The 18,612-nt window shown below is 39.8% G+C and overlaps 24 non-coding genes across 24 annotated transcripts; all 24 read left to right on the plus strand.

The window, feature by feature from the left end:
- Nucleotides 1–557: 557 nt before the first annotated feature.
- Nucleotides 558–631, plus strand: trnat-agu (transfer RNA threonine (anticodon AGU)). Its single transcript has one exon. It is a non-coding gene; the product is annotated as a tRNA-Thr (tRNA).
- A 276-nt stretch (nt 632–907) lies between these two features.
- Nucleotides 908–979, plus strand: trnah-gug (transfer RNA histidin (anticodon GUG)). The gene has a single exon. It is a non-coding gene; the product is annotated as a tRNA-His (tRNA).
- A 2,372-nt stretch (nt 980–3,351) lies between these two features.
- trnan-auu (transfer RNA asparagine (anticodon AUU)) lies at nt 3,352–3,425 on the plus strand. The gene has a single exon. It is a non-coding gene; the product is annotated as a tRNA-Asn (tRNA).
- A 1,197-nt stretch (nt 3,426–4,622) lies between these two features.
- On the plus strand, nt 4,623–4,694 carry trnah-gug (transfer RNA histidin (anticodon GUG)). The gene has a single exon. It is a non-coding gene; the product is annotated as a tRNA-His (tRNA).
- An 857-nt stretch (nt 4,695–5,551) lies between these two features.
- trnah-gug (transfer RNA histidin (anticodon GUG)) lies at nt 5,552–5,623 on the plus strand. Its single transcript has one exon. It is a non-coding gene; the product is annotated as a tRNA-His (tRNA).
- A 509-nt stretch (nt 5,624–6,132) lies between these two features.
- trnat-ugu (transfer RNA threonine (anticodon UGU)) lies at nt 6,133–6,206 on the plus strand. The gene has a single exon. It is a non-coding gene; the product is annotated as a tRNA-Thr (tRNA).
- Nucleotides 6,207–6,480: 274 nt separating this feature from the next.
- trnah-gug (transfer RNA histidin (anticodon GUG)) lies at nt 6,481–6,552 on the plus strand. Its single transcript has one exon. It is a non-coding gene; the product is annotated as a tRNA-His (tRNA).
- A 510-nt stretch (nt 6,553–7,062) lies between these two features.
- trnat-agu (transfer RNA threonine (anticodon AGU)) lies at nt 7,063–7,136 on the plus strand. Its single transcript has one exon. It is a non-coding gene; the product is annotated as a tRNA-Thr (tRNA).
- A 274-nt stretch (nt 7,137–7,410) lies between these two features.
- On the plus strand, nt 7,411–7,482 carry trnah-gug (transfer RNA histidin (anticodon GUG)). The gene has a single exon. It is a non-coding gene; the product is annotated as a tRNA-His (tRNA).
- An 858-nt stretch (nt 7,483–8,340) lies between these two features.
- Nucleotides 8,341–8,412, plus strand: trnah-gug (transfer RNA histidin (anticodon GUG)). The gene has a single exon. It is a non-coding gene; the product is annotated as a tRNA-His (tRNA).
- A 510-nt stretch (nt 8,413–8,922) lies between these two features.
- Nucleotides 8,923–8,996, plus strand: trnat-ugu (transfer RNA threonine (anticodon UGU)). Its single transcript has one exon. It is a non-coding gene; the product is annotated as a tRNA-Thr (tRNA).
- Nucleotides 8,997–9,270: 274 nt separating this feature from the next.
- trnah-gug (transfer RNA histidin (anticodon GUG)) lies at nt 9,271–9,342 on the plus strand. The gene has a single exon. It is a non-coding gene; the product is annotated as a tRNA-His (tRNA).
- An 857-nt stretch (nt 9,343–10,199) lies between these two features.
- Nucleotides 10,200–10,272, plus strand: trnah-gug (transfer RNA histidin (anticodon GUG)). Its single transcript has one exon. It is a non-coding gene; the product is annotated as a tRNA-His (tRNA).
- Nucleotides 10,273–10,782: 510 nt separating this feature from the next.
- On the plus strand, nt 10,783–10,856 carry trnat-ugu (transfer RNA threonine (anticodon UGU)). The gene has a single exon. It is a non-coding gene; the product is annotated as a tRNA-Thr (tRNA).
- A 274-nt stretch (nt 10,857–11,130) lies between these two features.
- trnah-gug (transfer RNA histidin (anticodon GUG)) lies at nt 11,131–11,202 on the plus strand. Its single transcript has one exon. It is a non-coding gene; the product is annotated as a tRNA-His (tRNA).
- Nucleotides 11,203–11,712: 510 nt separating this feature from the next.
- Nucleotides 11,713–11,786, plus strand: trnat-ugu (transfer RNA threonine (anticodon UGU)). The gene has a single exon. It is a non-coding gene; the product is annotated as a tRNA-Thr (tRNA).
- A 274-nt stretch (nt 11,787–12,060) lies between these two features.
- Nucleotides 12,061–12,132, plus strand: trnah-gug (transfer RNA histidin (anticodon GUG)). Its single transcript has one exon. It is a non-coding gene; the product is annotated as a tRNA-His (tRNA).
- An 858-nt stretch (nt 12,133–12,990) lies between these two features.
- trnah-gug (transfer RNA histidin (anticodon GUG)) lies at nt 12,991–13,062 on the plus strand. The gene has a single exon. It is a non-coding gene; the product is annotated as a tRNA-His (tRNA).
- Nucleotides 13,063–13,920: 858 nt separating this feature from the next.
- trnah-gug (transfer RNA histidin (anticodon GUG)) lies at nt 13,921–13,992 on the plus strand. The gene has a single exon. It is a non-coding gene; the product is annotated as a tRNA-His (tRNA).
- Nucleotides 13,993–14,502: 510 nt separating this feature from the next.
- On the plus strand, nt 14,503–14,576 carry trnat-ugu (transfer RNA threonine (anticodon UGU)). Its single transcript has one exon. It is a non-coding gene; the product is annotated as a tRNA-Thr (tRNA).
- An 856-nt stretch (nt 14,577–15,432) lies between these two features.
- trnat-ugu (transfer RNA threonine (anticodon UGU)) lies at nt 15,433–15,506 on the plus strand. The gene has a single exon. It is a non-coding gene; the product is annotated as a tRNA-Thr (tRNA).
- An 856-nt stretch (nt 15,507–16,362) lies between these two features.
- Nucleotides 16,363–16,436, plus strand: trnat-ugu (transfer RNA threonine (anticodon UGU)). The gene has a single exon. It is a non-coding gene; the product is annotated as a tRNA-Thr (tRNA).
- An 856-nt stretch (nt 16,437–17,292) lies between these two features.
- On the plus strand, nt 17,293–17,366 carry trnat-ugu (transfer RNA threonine (anticodon UGU)). Its single transcript has one exon. It is a non-coding gene; the product is annotated as a tRNA-Thr (tRNA).
- An 856-nt stretch (nt 17,367–18,222) lies between these two features.
- trnat-agu (transfer RNA threonine (anticodon AGU)) lies at nt 18,223–18,296 on the plus strand. Its single transcript has one exon. It is a non-coding gene; the product is annotated as a tRNA-Thr (tRNA).
- Nucleotides 18,297–18,612: the final 316 nt, after the last annotated feature.

The following is an 18,612-nucleotide window of genomic DNA, read 5'->3' on the forward strand; positions in this document are numbered from 1 at the left end:
ACTCTGCGTTGTGGCCGGCAGCAACCCCGTGTTCGAATCCGGGCACGGCACTGCAATGAAATTTCAGAAGGGTTCTTTTTTGAACAGGTTAAGATTTACTCTGAAAGCTTAGAACTCAGCAACTCTGCCTTTTGACAAAGTTCCCCAGCATATCGCAGGTTAATTACTTACACGAACTGATTCATCTGCTGTTTCAGAGGTTTTTACCATTTTTAAGCTCGAGAGCCAAATGAGAAATGCAGTGTCCCGTCGACGACCAACATTATGAAGAAATAGTGTATATTCTGAATGTTTACTCATATCTCGCGACCCATCTATGACATGTTAATAACTGCTTTGGGTCCCAAATCATAGTTTAAGAATCCATGTCAGAGGTTCTTGAGTTTATTCATCTCGAGACCAAATGAAAAATGTACTGTCCTCGATTGACCAATATTAGTAAAAGACATCTCTTTTGTGATGTGATTTTGCTAGACAGAGATGTGGGTTAAATTAATGAGACTGGTTTGATTGAAATAGGTGTGGGTGTTCACATCTGCAAAATATATGTTCTCATGGGTGCTGTGGCTTAGTTGGTTAAAGTGCCTGTCTAGTAAACAGGAGATCCTGAGTTCAAATCTCAGCAGTACCTTTTCAAGCATTTTATTGTACACATTGGAGGAGAAGGTCAGAGTGGAGGGCACTCAGGTTTTCTCACCAATCGGTTTAGAGAATTAGAGATGATGTGAGGAGGATGCAATTGAGATATTCCAATGTCACGGAAAAAGGCACTTTTTGAATGTGTAAAGCTCGACTGTTTCTTCTTCACTTTATTCATTATCGAGAACAATATGAAAAGTGTTTAGCCAGCTTGTGCACATCACTTTCCCAGCCTATGTAGGCTTTACAAATCCACCTCTTGTAGCCAGCCGTGATCGTATAGTGGTTAGTACTCTGCGTTGTGGCCGCAGCAACCCCGGTTCGAATCCGGGTCACGGCACTGCAATGAAATTTCAGAAGGGTTCTTTTTTGAACAGGTTAAGATTTACTCTGAAAGCTTAGAAACTCAGCAACTCTGCCTTTTGACAAAGTTCCCCAGCATATCGCAGGTTAATTACTTACACGAACTGATTAATCTGCTGTTTCAGAGGTTTTAACCATTTTTAGGCTCAAGAGCCAAATGAGAAATGCAGTGTCCTCGATACGACCACATTATGAAGAAATAGTGTAATGATTCTGAATGTTTACTCAGATCTCGCGACCCATCTATGACATGTTAATAACTGCTTTGGGTCCCAAATCATAGTTTAAGAATCCATGTCAGAGGTTTCTTGAGATTATTCATCTCGAGACCCAAATGAAAAATGTACTGTCCTCGATTGACCAATATAGTAAAAGACATCTCTTTGTGTATGTGATTTTGCTAGACAGAGATGTGGTTTAAATAATGAGACTGGTTTGATTGAAATAGGTGTGGGTGTTCACATCTGAAAAATATATGTCTCTCATGGATGCTGTTGCTTAGTTGGTTTAAAGTGCCTGTCTAGTAAACCGGAGATCCTGAGTTCAAATCTCAGCAGTACCTTTTCAAGCATTTTATTGCACACATTGGAGGAGAAGGTCAGAGTGGAGGGCACTCAGGTTTTCTCACCATCGGTTTAGAGAATTAGAGATGATGTGAGGAGGATGCAAGTGAGATATTCCAATGTCACGGAAAAAGGTCACTTTTTGAATGTGTAAAGCTCGACTGTTTCTTCCACTTTATTCATTATCGAGAACAATATGAAAAGTGTTTAGCCAGCTTGTGCACATCACTTTCCCAGCCTATGTAGGCTTTACAAATCCACCTCTTGTAGCCAGCTTGATTGTATAGTGGTTAGTACTCTGCGTTGTGGCCGCAGCAACCCCGGTTCGAATCCGGGTCACGGCACTGCAATGAAATTTAAGAAGGGTTCTTTTTTGAACAGGTTAAGATGTACTCTGAAAGCTTAGAAACTCAACAACTCTGCCTTTTGACAAAGTTCCCCAGCATATCGCAGGGTTAATTACTTACACGAACTGATTTATCTGCTGTTTCAGAGGTGTTTTACCATTTTTAAGCTCAAGAGCCAAATGAGAAATGCAGTGTCCTCGACGACCAACATTATGAAGAAATAGTGTATGATTCTGAATGTTTACTCATATCTCCAACCCATCTATGACATGTTAATAACTGCTTTGGGTCCCAAATCATAGTTTAAGAATCCATGTCAGAGGTTCTTGAGTTTATTCATCTCGAGACCCAAATGAAAAATGTACTGTCCTCGATTGACCAATAATAGTAAAAGACATCTCTTTTGTGATGTGATTTTGCTAGACAGAGATGTGGGTTAAATTAATGAGACTGGTTTGATTGAAATAGGTATGGGGTGTTTCACATCTGCAAAATATATGTCTCTATGTGGGTGCTGTGGCTTAGTTTGGTTAAAGGGCCTGTCTAGTAAACAGGAGATCCTGAGTTCAAATCTCAGAAGTATCTTTTCAAGCATTTTGTTGTACACATTGGAGGAGAAGGTCAGAGTGAGGGCACTCAGGTTTTCTCACCAATCGTTTAGAGAATTAGAGATGATGTGAGGAGGATGCAATTGAGATATTACAATGTCACGGAAAAAAAGGTCACTTTTTGAATGTGTAAAGCTTGACTGTTTCTTCACTTTATTCATTGTCGAGAACAATATGAAAAGTGTTTAGCCAGCTTGTGCACATCACTTTCCAGCCTATGTAGGCTTTACAAATCCACCTCTAGTAGCCAGCCGTGATCGTATAGTGGTTAGTACTCTGCGTTGTGCCGCAGCAACCCCGGTTCCGAATCCGGGTCAAGGCATTGCAATGAAATTTCAGAAGGGTTCTTTTTGAACAGGTTAAGATTTACTCTGAAAGCTTAGAAACTCAGCAACTCTGCCTTTTGACAAAGTTCCCCAGCATATCGCAGGTTAATTACTTACACGAACTGATTAATCTGCTGTTTCAGAGGTTTTTACCATTTTTCAGCTCAAGAGCCATATGAGAAATCTAGTGTCCTCGAACGACCAACATTATGAAGAAATAGTGTATGATTCTGAATGTTTACTCATATCTCGCGACCCATCTATGACATGTTAATAACTGATTTGGGTCCCAAATCATAGTTTAAGAATCCATGTCAGAGGTTCTTGAGTTTATTCATCTCGAGACCCAAATGAAAAATGTACTGTCCTCGATTGACCAATAATAGTAAAAGACATCTCTTTTGTGATGTGATTTTGCTAGACAGAGATGTGGGTTAAATTAATGAGACTGGTTTGATTGAAATAGGTATGGGTGTTCACATCTGCAAAATATATGTCTCTTGTGGGTGCTGTGGCTTAGTTTGTTAAAGGGCCTGTCTATTAAACAGGAGATCCTGAGTTCAAATCTCAGAAGTACCTTTCAAGCATTTTAGTTGTACACATTGGAGGAGAAGGTCAGAGTGGAGGGCACTCAGGTTTCTCACCAATCGTTTAGAGAATTAGAGATGATGTGAGGAGGATGCAATTGAGATATTACAATGTCACGGAAAAAGGTCACTTTTTGAATGTGTAAAGCTTGACTGTTTCTTCACTTTATTCATTGTCGAGAACAATATGAAAAGTGTTTAGCCAGCTTGTGCACATCACTTTCCCAGCCTATGTAGGCTTTACAAATCCACCTCTAGTAGCCAGCCGTGATCGTATAGTGGTTAGTACTCTGCGTTGTGGCGCAGCACCCGTCGAATCCGGGTCAAGGCATTGCAATGAAATTTCAGAAGGGTTCTTTTTTGAACAGGTTAAGATTTACTCTGAAAGCTTAGAAACTCAGCAACTCTGCCTTTTGACAAAGTTCCCCAGCATATTCGCAGGTTAATTACTTACACGAACTGATTAATCTGCTGTTTCAGAGGTTTTTACCATTTTTCAGCTCAAGAGCCATATGAGAAATCTAGTGTCCTCGAACGACCAACATTATGAAGAAATAGTGTATGATTCTGAATGTTTACTCATATCTCGCGACCCATCTATGACATGTTAATAACTGATTTGGGTCCCAAATCATAGTTTAAGAATCCATGTCAGAGGTTCTTGAGTTTATTCATCTCGAGACCCAAATGAAAAATGTACTGTCCTCGATTGACCAATAATAGTAAAAGACATCTCTTTTGTGATGTGATTTGCTAGACAGAGATGTGGGTTAAATTAATGAGACTGGTTTGATTGAAATAGGTATGGGTGTTCACATCTGCAAAATATATGTCTCTTGTGGGTGCTGTGGCTTAGTTTGTTAAAGGGCCTGTCTATTAAACAGGAGATCCTGAGTTCAAATCTCAGAAGTATCTTTTCAAGCATTTGTTGTACACATTGGAGGAGAAGGTCAGAGTGGAGGGCACTCAGGTTTTCTCACCAATCGGTTTAGAGAATTAGAGATGATGTGAGGAGGATGCAATTGAGATATTACAATGTCACGGAAAAAGGGCACTTTTTGAATGTGTAAAGCTTGACTGTTTCTTCACTTTATTCATTGTCGAGAACAATATGAAAAGTGTTTAGCCAGCTTGTGCACATCACTTTCCCAGCCTATGTAGGCTTTACAAATCCACCTCTATGTAGCCAGCTGTGATCGTATAGTGGTTAGTACTCTGCGTTGTGGCCGCAGCAACCCCGGTTCGAATCCGGGTCAAGGCATTGCAATGAAATTTCAGAAGGGTTCTTTTTTGAACAGGTTAAGATTTACTCTGAAAGCTTAGAAACTCAGCAACTCTGCCTTTTGACAAAGTTCCCCAGCATATCGCAGGTTAATTACTTACACGAACTGATTAATCTGCTGTTTCAGAGGTTTTTACCATTTTTCAGCTCAAGAGCCAAATGAGAAATCTAGTGTCCTCGAACGACCAACATTATGAAGAAATAGTGTATGATTCTGAATGTTTACTCATATCTCGCGACCCATCTATGACATGTTAATAACTGATTTGGGTCCCAAATCATAGTTTAAGAATCCATGTCAGAGGTTCTTGAGTTTATTCATCTCGAGACCCAAATGAAAATGTACTGTCCTCGATTGACCAATAATAGTAAAAGACATCTCTTTTGTGATGTGATTTTGCTAGACAGAGATGTGGGTTAAATTAATGAGACTGGTTTGATTGAAATAGGTATGGGTGTTCACATCTGCAAAATATATGTCTCTTGTGGGTGCTGTGGCTTAGTTTGTTAAAGGGCCTGTCTATTAAACAGGAGATCCTGAGTTCAAATCTCAGAAGTATCTTTTCAAGCATTTTGTTGTACACATTGGAGGAGAAGGTCAGAGTGGAGGGCACTCAGGTTTTCTCACCAATCGGTTTAGAGAATTAGAGATGATGTGAGGAGGATGCAATTGAGATATTCCAATGTCACGGAAAAAGGGCACTTTTTGAATGTGTAAAGCTCGACTGTTTCTTCACTTTATTCATTATCGAGAACAATATGAAAAGTGTTTAGCCAGCTTGTGCACATCACTTTCCCAGCCTATGTAGGCTTTACAAATCAATCTCTTGTAGCCAGCTGTGATCGTATAGTGGTTAGTACTCTGCGTTGTGGCCGCAGCAACCCCGGTTCGAATCCGGGTCACGGCACTGCAATGAAATTTCAGAAGGGTTCTTTTTGAACAGGTTAAGATTTACTCTGAAAGCTTAGAAACTCAGCAACTCTGCCTTTTGACAAAGTTCCCCAGCATATCGCAGGTTAATTACTTACACGAACTGATTAATCTGCTGTTTCAGAGGTTTTTACCATTTTTAAGCTCAAGAGCGAAATGAGAAATGCAGTGTCCTCGATCGACCAACATTATGAAGAAATAGTGTATGATTCTGAATGTTTACTCATATCTCGCGACCCATCTATGACATGTTAATAACTGCTTTGGGTCCCAAATCATAGTTTAAGAATCCATGTCAGAGGTTCTTGAGTTTATTCATCTCGAGACCCAAATGAAAAATGTACTGTCCTCGATTGACCAATAATAGTAAAAGACATCTCTTTTGTGATGTGATTTTGCTAGACAGAGATGTGGGTTAAATTAATGAGACTGGTTTGATTGAAATAGGTGTGGGTGTTCACATCTGAAAAATATATCTCTCTCATGGGTGCTGTGGCTTAGTTGGTTAAAGTGCCTGTCTTGTAAACAGGAGATCCTGAGTTCAAATCTCAGCAGTACCTTTTCAAGCATTTTATTGTACACATTGGAGGAGAAGGTCAGAGTGGAGGGCACTCAGGTTTTCTCACCAATCGGTTTAGAGAATTAGAGATGATGTGAGGAGGATGCAATTGAGATATTACAATGTCACGGAAAAAGGTCACTTTTTGAATGTGTAAAGCTTGACTGTTTCTTCACTTTATTCATTGTCGAGAACAATATGAAAAGTGTTTAGCCAGCTTGTGCACATCACTTTCCCAGCCTATGTAGGCTTTACAAATCCACCTCTAGTAGCCAGCCGTGATCGTATAGTGGTTAGTACTCTGCGTTGTGGCCGCAGCAACCCCGGTTCGAATCCGGGTCACGGCATTGCAATGAAATTTCAGAAGGGTTCTTTTTTGAACAGGTTAAGATTTACTCTGAAAGCTTAGAAACTCAGCAACTCTGCCTTTTGACAAAGTTCCCCAGCATATCGCAGGTTAATTACTTACACGAACTGATTAATCTGCTGTTTCAGAGGTTTTTACCATTTTTCAGCTCAAGAGCCAAATGAAAAATGCAGTGTCCTCGAACGACCAACATTATGAAGAAATAGTGTATGATTCTGAATGTTTACTCATATCTCACAACCCATCTATGACATGTTAATAACTGCTTTGGGTCCCAAATCATAGTTTAAGAATCCATGTCAGAGGTTCTTGAGTTTATTCATCTCGAGACCCAATTGAAAAATGTACTGTCCTCGATTGACCAATAATAGTAAAAGACATCTCTTTTGTGATGTGATTTTGCTAGACAGAGATGTGGGTTAAATTAATGAGACTGGTTTGATTGAAATAGGTGTGGGTGTTCACATCTGAAAAATATATGTCTCTCATGGATGCTGTGGCTTAGTTGGTTAAAGTGCCTGTCTAGTAAACAGGAGATCCTGAGTTCAAATCTCAGCAGTAGCTTTTCAAGCATTTTATTGTACACATTGGAGGAGAAGGTCAGAGTGGAGGGCACTCAGGTTTTCTCACCAATCGGTTTAGAGAATTAGAGATGATGTGAGGAGGATGCAATTGAGATATTACAATGTCACGGAAAAAGGTCACTTTTTGAATGTGTAAAGCTTGACTGTTTCTTCACTTTATTCATTGTCGAGAACAATATGAAAAGTGTTTAGCCAGCTTGTGCACATCACTTTCCCAGCCTATGTAGGCTTTACAAATCCACCTCTAGTAGCCAGCCGTGATCGTATAGTGGTTAGTACTCTGCGTTGTGGCCGCAGCAACCCCGGTTCGAATCCGGGTCAAGGCTTTGCAATGAAATTTCAGAAGGGTTCTTTTTTGAACAGGTTAAGATTTACTCTGAAAGCTTAGAAACTCAGCAACTCTGCCTTTTGACAAAGTTCCCCAGCATATCGCAGGTTAATTACTTACACGAACTAATTAATCTGCTGTTTCAGAGGTTTTTACCATTTTTCAGCTCAAGAGCCAAATGAGAAATCTAGTGTCCTCGAACGACCAACATTATGAAGAAATAGTGTATGATTCTGAATGTTTACTCATATCTCGCGACCCATCTATGACATGTTAATAACTGATTTGGGTCCCAAATCATAGTTTAAGAATCCATGTCAGAGGTTCTTGAGTTTATTCATCTCGAGACCCAAATGAAAAATGTACTGTCCTCGATTGACCAATAATAGTAAAAGACATCTCTTTTGTGATGTGATTTTGCTAGACAGAGATGTGGGTTAAATTAATGAGACTGGTTTGATTGAAATAGGTATGGGTGTTCACATCTGCAAAATATATGTCTCTTGTGGGTGCTGTGGCTTAGTTTGTTAAAGGGCCTGTCTATTAAACAGGAGATCCTGAGTTCAAATCTCAGAAGTATCTTTTCAAGCATTTTGTTGTACACATTGGAGGAGAAGGTCAGAGTGGAGGGCACTCAGGTTTTCTCACCAATCGGTTTAGAGAATTAGAGATGATGTGAGGAGGATGCAATTGAGATATTCCAATGTCACGGAAAAAGGGCACTTTTTGAATGTGTAAAGCTCGACTGTTTCTTCACTTTATTCATTATCGAGAACAATATGAAAAGTGTTTAGCCAGCTTGTGCACATCACTTTCCCAGCCTATGTAGGCTTTACAAATCAATCTCTTGTAGCCAGCTGTGATCGTATAGTGGTTAGTACTCTGCGTTGTGGCCGCAGCAACCCCGGTTCGAATCCGGGTCACGGCACTGCAATGAAATTTCAGAAGGGTTCTTTTTTGAACAGGTTAAGATTTACTCTGAAAGCTTAGAAACTCAGCAACTCTGCCTTTTGACAAAGTTCCCCAGCATATCGCAGGTTAATTACTTACACGAACTGATTAATCTGCTGTTTCAGAGGTTTTTACCATTTTTAAGCTCAAGAGCGAAATGAGAAATGCAGTGTCCTCGATCGACCAACATTATGAAGAAATAGTGTATGATTCTGAATGTTTACTCATATCTCGCGACCCATCTATGACATGTTAATAACTGCTTTGGGTCCCAAATCATAGTTTAAGAATCCATGTCAGAGGTTCTTGAGTTTATTCATCTCGAGACCCAAATGAAAAATGTACTGTCCTCGATTGACCAATAATAGTAAAAGACATCTCTTTTGTGATGTGATTTTGCTAGACAGAGATGTGGGTTAAATTAAAGAGACTGGTTTGATTGAAATAGGTGTGGGTGTTCACATCTGAAAAATATATCTCTCTCATGGGTGCTGTGGCTTAGTTGGTTAAAGTGCCTGTCTTGTAAACAGGAGATCCTGAGTTCAAATCTCAGCAGTACCTTTTCAAGCATTTTATTGTACACATTGGAGGAGAAGGTCAGAGTGGAGGGCACTCAGGTTTTCTCACCAATCGGTTTAGAGAATTAGAGATGATGTGAGGAGGATGCAATTGAGATATTACAATGTCACGGAAAAAGGTCACTTTTTGAATGTGTAAAGCTTGACTGTTTCTTCACTTTATTCATTGTCGAGAACAATATGAAAAGTGTTTAGCCAGCTTGTGCACATCACTTTCCCAGCCTATGTAGGCTTTACAAATCCACCTCTAGTAGCCAGCCGTGATCGTATAGTGGTTAGTACTCTGCGTTGTGGCCGCAGCAACCCCGGTTCGAATCCGGGTCACGGCATTGCAATGAAATTTCAGAAGGGTTCTTTTTGAACAGGTTAAGATTTACTCTGAAAGCTTAGAAACTCAGCAACTCTGCCTTTTGACAAAGTTCCCCAGCATATCGCAGGTTAATTACTTACACGAACTGATTAATCTGCTGTTTCAGAGGTTTTTACCATTTTTCAGCTCAAGAGCCAAATGAAAAATGCAGTGTCCTCGAAGGACCAACATTATGAAGAAATAGTGTATGATTCTGAATGTTTACTCATATCTCACAACCCATCTATGACATGTTAATAACTGCTTTGGGTCCCAAATCATAGTTTAAGAATCCATGTCAGAGGTTCTTGAGTTTATTCATCTCGAGACCCAATTGAAAAATGTACTGTCCTCGATTGACCAATAATAGTAAAAGACATCTCTTTTGTGATGTGATTTTGCTAGACAGAGATGTGGGTTAAATTAATGAGACTGGTTTGATTGAAATAGGTGTGGGTGTTCACATCTGAAAAATATATGTCTCTCATGGATGCTGTGGCTTAGTTGGTTAAAGTGCCTGTCTAGTAAACCGGAGATCCTGAGTTCAAATCTCAGCAGTAGCTTTTCAAGCATTTTATTGTACACATTGGAGGAGAAGGTCAGAGTGGAGGGCACTCAGGTTTTCTCACCAATCGGTTTAGAGAATTAGAGATGATGTGAGGAGGATGCAATTGAGATATTACAATGTCACGGAAAAAGGTCACTTTTTGAATGTGTAAAGCTTGACTGTTTCTTCACTTTATTCATTGTCGAGAACAATATGAAAAGTGTTTAGCCAGCTTGTGCACATCACTTTCCCAGCCTATGTAGGCTTTACAAATCCACCTCTAGTAGCCAGCCGTGATCGTATAGTGGTTAGTACTCTGCGTTGTGGCCTGCAGAAACCCCGGTTCGAATCCGGGTCACGGCATTGCAATGAAATTTCAGAAGGGTTCTTTTTTGAACAGGTTAAGATTTACTCTGAAAGCTTAGAAACTCAGCAACTCTGCCTTTTGACAAAGTTCCCCAGCATATCGCAGGTTAATTACTTACACGAACTGATTAATCTGCTGTTTCAGAGGTTTTTACCATTTTTCAGCTCAAGAGCCAAATGAGAAATCTAGTGTCCTCGAACGACCAACATTATGAAGAAATAGTGTATGATTCTGAATGTTTACTCATATCTCGCGACCCATCTATTACATGTTAATAACTGATTTGGGTCCCAAATCATAGTTTAAGGATCCATGTCAGAGGTTCTTGAGTTTATTCATCTCGAGACCCAAATGAAAAATGTACTGTCCTCGATTGACCAATAATAGTAAAAGACATCTCTTTTGTGATGTGATTTTGCTAGACAGAGATGTGGGTTAAATTAATGAGACTGGTTTGATTGAAATAGGTGTGGGTGTTCACATCTGCAAAATTTATCTCTCTCATGGGTGCTGTGGCTTAGTTGGTTAAAGTGCCTGTCTTGTAAACAGGAGATCCTGAGTTCAAATCTCAGAAGTATCTTTTCAAGCATTTTGTTGTACACATTGGAGGAGAAGGTCAGAGTGGAGGGCACTCAGGTTTTCTCACCAATCGGTTTAGAGAATTAGAGATGATGTGAGGAGGATGCAATTGAGATATTCCAATGTCACGGAAAAAGGGCACTTTTTGAATGTGTAAAGCTCGACTGTTTCTTCACTTTATTCATTATCGAGAACAATATGAAAAGTGTTTAGCCAGCTTGTGCATATCACTTTCCCAGCCTATGTAGGCTTTACAAATCAATCTCTTGTAGCCAGCTGTGATCGTATAGTGGTTAGTACTCTGCGTTGTGGCCGCAGCAACCCCGGTTCGAATCCGGGTCACGGCATTGCAATGAAATTTCAGAAGGGTTCTTTTTTGAACAGGTTAAGATTTACTCTGAAAGCTTAGAAACTCAGCAACTCTGCCTTTTGACAAAGTTCCCCAGCATATCGCAGGTTAATTACTTACACGAACTGATTAATCTGCTGTTTCAGAGGTTTTTACCATTTTTAAGCTCAAGAGCGAAATGAGAAATGCAGTGTCCTCGATCGACCAACATTATGAAGAAATAGTGTATGATTCTGAATGTTTACTCATATCTCGCGACCCATCTATGACATGTTAATAACTGCTTTGGGTCCCAAATCATAGTTTAAGAATCCATGTCAGAGGTTCTTGAGTTTATTCATCTCGAGACCCAAATGAAAAATGTACTGTCCTCGATTGACCAATAATAGTAAAAGACATCTCTTTTGTGATGTGATTTTGCTAGACAGAGATGTGGGTTAAATTAAAGAGACTGGTTTGATTGAAATAGGTGTGGGTGTTCACATCTGAAAAATATATCTCTCTCATGGGTGCTGTGGCTTAGTTGGTTAAAGTGCCTGTCTTGTAAACAGGAGATCCTGAGTTCAAATCTCAGCAGTACCTTTTCAAGCATTTTATTGTACACATTGGAGGAGAAGGTCAGAGTGGAGGGCACTCAGGTTTTCTCACCAATCGGTTTAGAGAATTAGAGATGATGTGAGGAGGATGCAATTGAGATATTACAATGTCACGGAAAAAGGTCACTTTTTGAATGTGTAAAGCTTGACTGTTTCTTCACTTTATTCATTGTCGAGAACAATATGAAAAGTGTTTAGCCAGCTTGTGCACATCACTTTCCCAGCCTATGTAGGCTTTACAAATCCACCTCTAGTAGCCAGCCGTGATCGTATAGTGGTTAGTACTCTGCGTTGTGGCCGCAGCAACCCCGGTTCGAATCCGGGTCACGGCATTGCAATGAAATTTCAGAAGGGTTCTTTTTTGAACAGGTTAAGATTTACTCTGAAAGCTTAGAAACTCAGCAACTCTGCCTTTTGACAAAGTTCCCCAGCATATCGCAGGTTAATTACTTACACGAACTGATTAATCTGCTGTTTCAGAGGTTTTTACCATTTTTCAGCTCAAGAGCCAAATGAAAAATGCAGTGTCCTCGAACGACCAACATTATGAAGAAATAGTGTATGATTCTGAATGTTTACTCATATCTCACAACCCATCTATGACATGTTAATAACTGCTTTGGGTCCCAAATCATAGTTTAAGAATCCATGTCAGAGGTTCTTGAGTTTATTCATCTCGAGACCCAATTGAAAAATGTACTGTCCTCGATTGACCAATAATAGTAAAAGACATCTCTTTTGTGATGTGATTTTGCTAGACAGAGATGTGGGTTAAATTAATGAGACTGGTTTGATTGAAATAGGTGTGGGTGTTCACATCTGAAAAATATATGTCTCTCATGGATGCTGTGGCTTAGTTGGTTAAAGTGCCTGTCTAGTAAACCGGAGATCCTGAGTTCAAATCTCAGCAGTAGCTTTTCAAGCATTTTATTGTACACATTGGAGGAGAAGGTCAGAGTGGAGGGCACTCAGGTTTTCTCACCAATCGGTTTAGAGAATTAGAGATGATGTGAGGAGGATGCAATTGAGATATTACAATGTCACGGAAAAAGGTCACTTTTTGAATGTGTAAAGCTTGACTGTTTCTTCACTTTATTCATTGTCGAGAACAATATGAAAAGTGTTTAGCCAGCTTGTGCACATCACTTTCCCAGCCTATGTAGGCTTTACAAATCCACCTCTAGTAGCCAGCCGTGATCGTATAGTGGTTAGTACTCTGCGTTGTGGCCGCAGAAACCCCGGTTCGAATCCGGGTCACGGCATTGCAATGAAATTTCAGAAGGGTTCTTTTTTGAACAGGTTAAGATTTACTCTGAAAGCTTAGAAACTCAGCAACTCTGCCTTTTGACAAAGTTCCCCAGCATATCGCAGGTTAATTACTTACACGAACTGATTAATCTGCTGTTTCAGAGGTTTTTACCATTTTTCAGCTCAAGAGCCAAATGAAAAATGCAGTGTCCTCGAACGACCAACATTATGAAGAAATAGTGTATGATTCTGAATGTTTACTCATATCTCACAACCCATCTATGACATGTTAATAACTGCTTTGGGTCCCAAATCATAGTTTAAGAATCCATGTCAGAGGTTCATGAGTTTATTCATCTCGAGACCCAATTGAAAAATGTACTGTCCTCGATTGACCAATAATAGTAAAAGACATCTCTTTTGTGATGTGATTTTGCTAGACAGAGATGTGGGTTAAATTAATGAGACTGGTTTGATTGAAATAGGTGTGGGTGTTCACATCTGAAAAATATATGTCTCTCATGGATGCTGTGGCTTAGTTGGTTAAAGTGCCTGTCTAGTAAACCGGAGATCCTGAGTTCAAATCTCAGCAGTAGCTTTTCAAGCATTTTATTGTACACATTGGAGGAGAAGGTCAGAGTGGAGGGCACTCAGGTTTTCTCACCAATCGGTTTAGAGAATTAGAGATGATGTGAGGAGGATGCAATTGAGATATTACAATGTCACGGAAAAAGGTCACTTTTTGAATGTGTAAAGCTTGACTGTTTCTTCACTTTATTCATTGTCGAGAACAATATGAAAAGTGTTTAGCCAGCTTGTGCACATCACTTTCCCAGCCTATGTAGGCTTTACAAATCCACCTCTAGTAGCCAGCCGTGATCGTATAGTGGTTAGTACTCTGCGTTGTGGCCGCAGCAACCCCGGTTCGAATCCGGGTCACGGCATTGCAATGAAATTTCAGAAGGGTTCTTTTTTGAACAGGTTAAGATTTACTCTGAAAGCTTAGAAACTCAGCAACTCTGCCTTTTGACAAAGTTCCCCAGCATATCGCAGGTTAATTACTTACACGAACTGATTAATCTGCTGTTTCAGAGGTTTTTACCATTTTTCAGCTCAAGAGCCAAATGAGAAATCTAGTGTCCTCGAACGACCAACATTATGAAGAAATAGTGTATGATTCTGAATGTTTACTCATATCTCGCGACCCATCTATTACATGTTAATAACTGATTTGGGTCCCAAATCATAGTTTAAGGATCCATGTCAGAGGTTCTTGAGTTTATTCATCTCGAGACCCAAATGAAAAATGTACTGTCCTCGATTGACCAATAATAGTAAAAGACATCTCTTTTGTGATGTGATTTTGCTAGACAGAGATGTGGGTTAAATTAATGAGACTGGTTTGATTGAAATAGGTGTGGGTGTTCACATCTGCAAAATTTATCTCTCTCATGGGTGCTGTGGCTTAGTTGGTTAAAGTGCCTGTCTTGTAAACAGGAGATCCTGAGTTCAAATCTCAGAAGTATCTTTTCAAGCATTTTGTTGTACACATTGGAGGAGAAGGTCAGAGTGGAGGGCACTCAGGTTTTCTCACCAATCGGTTTAGAGAATTAGAGATGATGTGAGGAGGATGCAATTGAGATATTCCAATGTCACGGAAAAAGGGCACTTTTTGAATGTGTAAAGCTCGACTGTTTCTTCACTTTATTCATTATCGAGAACAATATGAAAAGTGTTTAGCCAGCTTGTGCATATCACTTTCCCAGCCTATGTAGGCTTTACAAATCAATCTCTTGTAGCCAGCTGTGATCGTATAGTGCTTAGTACTCTGCGTTGTGGCCGCAGCAACCCCGGTTCGAATCCGGGTCACGGCATTGCAATGAAATTTCAGAAGGGTTCTTTTTTGAACAGGTTAAGATTTACTCTGAAAGCTTAGAAACTCAGCAACTCTGCCTTTTGACAAAGTTCCCCAGCATATCGCAGGTTAATTACTTACACGAACTGATTAATCAGCTGTTTCAGAGGTTTTTACCATTTTTCAGCTCAAGAGCCAAATGAGAAATCTAGTGTCCTCGAACGACCAACATTATGAAGAAATAGTGTATGATTCTGAATGTTTACTCATATCTCGCGACCCATCTATTACATGTTAATAACTGATTTGGGTCCCAAATCATAGTTTAAGGATCCATGTCAGAGGTTCTTGAGTTTATTCATCTCGAGACCCAAATGAAAAATGTACTGTCCTCGATTGACCAATAATAGTAAAAGACATCTCTTTTGTGATGTGATTTTGCTAGACAGAGATGTGGGTTAAATTAATGAGACTGGTTTGATTGAAATAGGTGTGGGTGTTCACATCTGCAAAATGTATCTCTCTCATGGGTGCTGTGGCTTAGTTGGTTAAAGTGCCTGTCTTGTAAACAGGAGATCCTGAGTTCAAATCTCAGAAGTATCTTTTCAAGCATTTTGTTGTACACATTGGAGGAGAAGGTCAGAGTGGAGGGCACTCAGGTTTTCTCACCAATCGGTTTAGAGAATTAGAGATGATGTGAGGAGGATGCAATTGAGATATTCCAATGTCACGGAAAAAGGGCACTTTTTGAATGTGTAAAGCTCGACTGTTTCTTCACTTTATTCATTATCGAGAACAATATGAAAAGTGTTTAGCCAGCTTGTGCATATCACTTTCCCAGCCTATGTAGGCTTTACAAATCAATCTCTTGTAGCCAGCTGTGATCGTATAGTGCTTAGTACTCTGCGTTGTGGCCGCAGCAACCCCGGTTCGAATCCGGGTCACGGCATTGCAATGAAATTTCAGAAGGGTTCTTTTTTGAACAGGTTAAGATTTACTCTGAAAGCTTAGAAACTCAGCAACTCTGCCTTTTGACAAAGTTCCCCAGCATATCGCAGGTTAATTACTTACACGAACTGATTAATCTGCTGTTTCAGAGGTTTTTACCATTTTTCAGCTCAAGAGCCAAATGAGAAATCTAGTGTCCTCGAACGACCAACATTATGAAGAAATAGTGTATGATTCTGAATGTTTACTCATATCTCGCGACCCATCTATTACATGTTAATAACTGATTTGGGTCCCAAATCATAGTTTAAGGATCCATGTCAGAGGTTCTTGAGTTTATTCATCTCGAGACCCAAATGAAAAATGTACTGTCCTCGATTGACCAATAATAGTAAAAGACATCTCTTTTGTGATGTGATTTTGCTAGACAGAGATGTGGGTTAAATTAATGAGACTGGTTTGATTGAAATAGGTGTGGGTGTTCACATCTGCAAAATTTATCTCTCTCATGGGTGCTGTGGCTTAGTTGGTTAAAGTGCCTGTCTTGTAAACAGGAGATCCTGAGTTCAAATCTCAGAAGTATCTTTTCAAGCATTTTGTTGTACACATTGGAGGAGAAGGTCAGAGTGGAGGGCACTCAGGTTTTCTCACCAATCGGTTTAGAGAATTAGAGATGATGTGAGGAGGATGCAATTGAGATATTCCAATGTCACGGAAAAAGGGCACTTTTTGAATGTGTAAAGCTCGACTGTTTCTTCACTTTATTCATTATCGAGAACAATATGAAAAGTGTTTAGCCAGCTTGTGCATATCACTTTCCCAGCCTATGTAGGCTTTACAAATCAATCTCTTGTAGCCAGCTGTGATCGTATAGTGCTTAGTACTCTGCGTTGTGGCCGCAGCAACCCCGGTTCGAATCCGGGTCACGGCATTGCAATGAAATTTCAGAAGGGTTCTTTTTTGAACAGGTTAAGATTTACTCTGAAAGCTTAGAAACTCAGCAACTCTGCCTTTTGACAAAGTTCCCCAGCATATCGCAGGTTAATTACTTACACGAACTGATTAATCTGCTGTTTCAGAGGTTTTTACCATTTTTCAGCTCAAGAGCCAAATGAAAAATGCAGTGTCCTCGAACGACCAACATTATGAAGAAATAGTGTATGATTCTGAATGTTTACTCATATCTCACAACCCATCTATGACATGTTAATAACTGCTTTGGGTCCCAAATCATAGTTTAAGAATCCATGTCAGAGGTTCTTGAGTTTATTCATCTCGAGACCCAATTGAAAAATGTACTGTCCTCGATTGACCAATAATAGTAAAAGACATCTCTTTTGTGATGTGATTTTGCTAGACAGAGATGTGGGTTAAATTAATGAGACTGGTTTGATTGAAATAGGTGTGGGTGTTCACATCTGCAAAATTTATCTCTCTCATGGGTGCTGTGGCTTAGTTGGTTAAAGTGCCTGTCTTGTAAACAGGAGATCCTGAGTTCAAATCTCAGCAGTACCTTTTCAAGCATTTTATTTTACACATTGGAAGAGAAGGTCAGAGTGGAGGGCACTCAGGTTTTCTCACCAATCTTTTTAGAGAATTAGAGATGATGTGAGGAGGATGCAATTGAGATATTCCAATGTCACGGAAAAAGGTCACTTTTTGAATGTGTAAAGCTCGATTGTTTCTTCACTTTATTCATTATCGAGAACAATATGAAAAGTGTTTAGACAGCTTGTGCACATCACTTTCCCAGCCTATGTAAGCTTTACAAATCCACCTCTTGTAGCCAGCCGTGATCGTATAGTGCTTAGTACTCTGCGTTGTGGCTGCAGCAACCCCGGTTCGAATCCGGGTCGTGGCACTGCAATGAAATTTAAGAAGGGTTCTTTTTTGAACAGGTTTAGACTTACTCTGAAAGCTTAGAAACTCAGCAACTCTGCCTTTTGACAAAGTTCCCCAGCATATCGCAGGTTAATTACTTACACAAACTGATTCATCTGCTGTTTCAGAGGTTTTTACAATTTTTAAGCTCAAGAGCCAAATGAGAAATGCAGTGTCCTCGAACGACCAACATTATGAAGAAATAGTGTATGATTCTGAATGTTTACTCATATCTCGCGACCCATCTATGACATGTTAATAACTGCTTTGGGTCCCAAATCATAGTTTAAGAATCCATGTCAGAGGTTCTTGAGTTTATTCATCTCGAGACCCAAATGAAAAATGTACTGTCCTCGATTGACCAATAATAGTAAAAGACATCTCTTTTGTGATGTGATTTTGCTAGACAGAGATGTGGGTTAAATTAATGAGACTGGTTTGATTGAAATAGGTGTGGGTGTTCACATCTGAAAAATATATGTCTCTCATGGATGCTGTGGCTTAGTTGGTTAAAGTGCCTGTCTAGTAAACAGGAGATCCTGAGTTCAAATCTCAGCAGTACCTTTTCAAGCATTTTATTGTACACATTGGAGGAGAAGGTCAGAGTGGAGGGCACTCATGTTTTCTCACCAATCGGTTTAGAGAATTAGAGATGATGTGAGGAGGATGCAAGTGAGATATTCCAATGTCACGGAAAAAGGTCACTTTTTGAATGTGTAAAGCTCGACTGTTTCTTCACTTTATTCATTATCGAGAACAATATGAAAAGTGTTTAGCCAGCTTGTGCACATCACTTTCCCAGCCTATGTAGGCTTTACAAATCCACCTCTTGTAGCCAGCTGTGATTGTGTAGTGGTTAGTACTCTGCGTTGTGGCCGCA

This window comes from Oncorhynchus kisutch, linkage group LG24, assembly GCF_002021735.2.
Source record: "Oncorhynchus kisutch isolate 150728-3 linkage group LG24, Okis_V2, whole genome shotgun sequence".
In the NCBI taxonomy this organism is placed as follows: domain Eukaryota; kingdom Metazoa; phylum Chordata; class Actinopteri; order Salmoniformes; family Salmonidae; genus Oncorhynchus; species Oncorhynchus kisutch.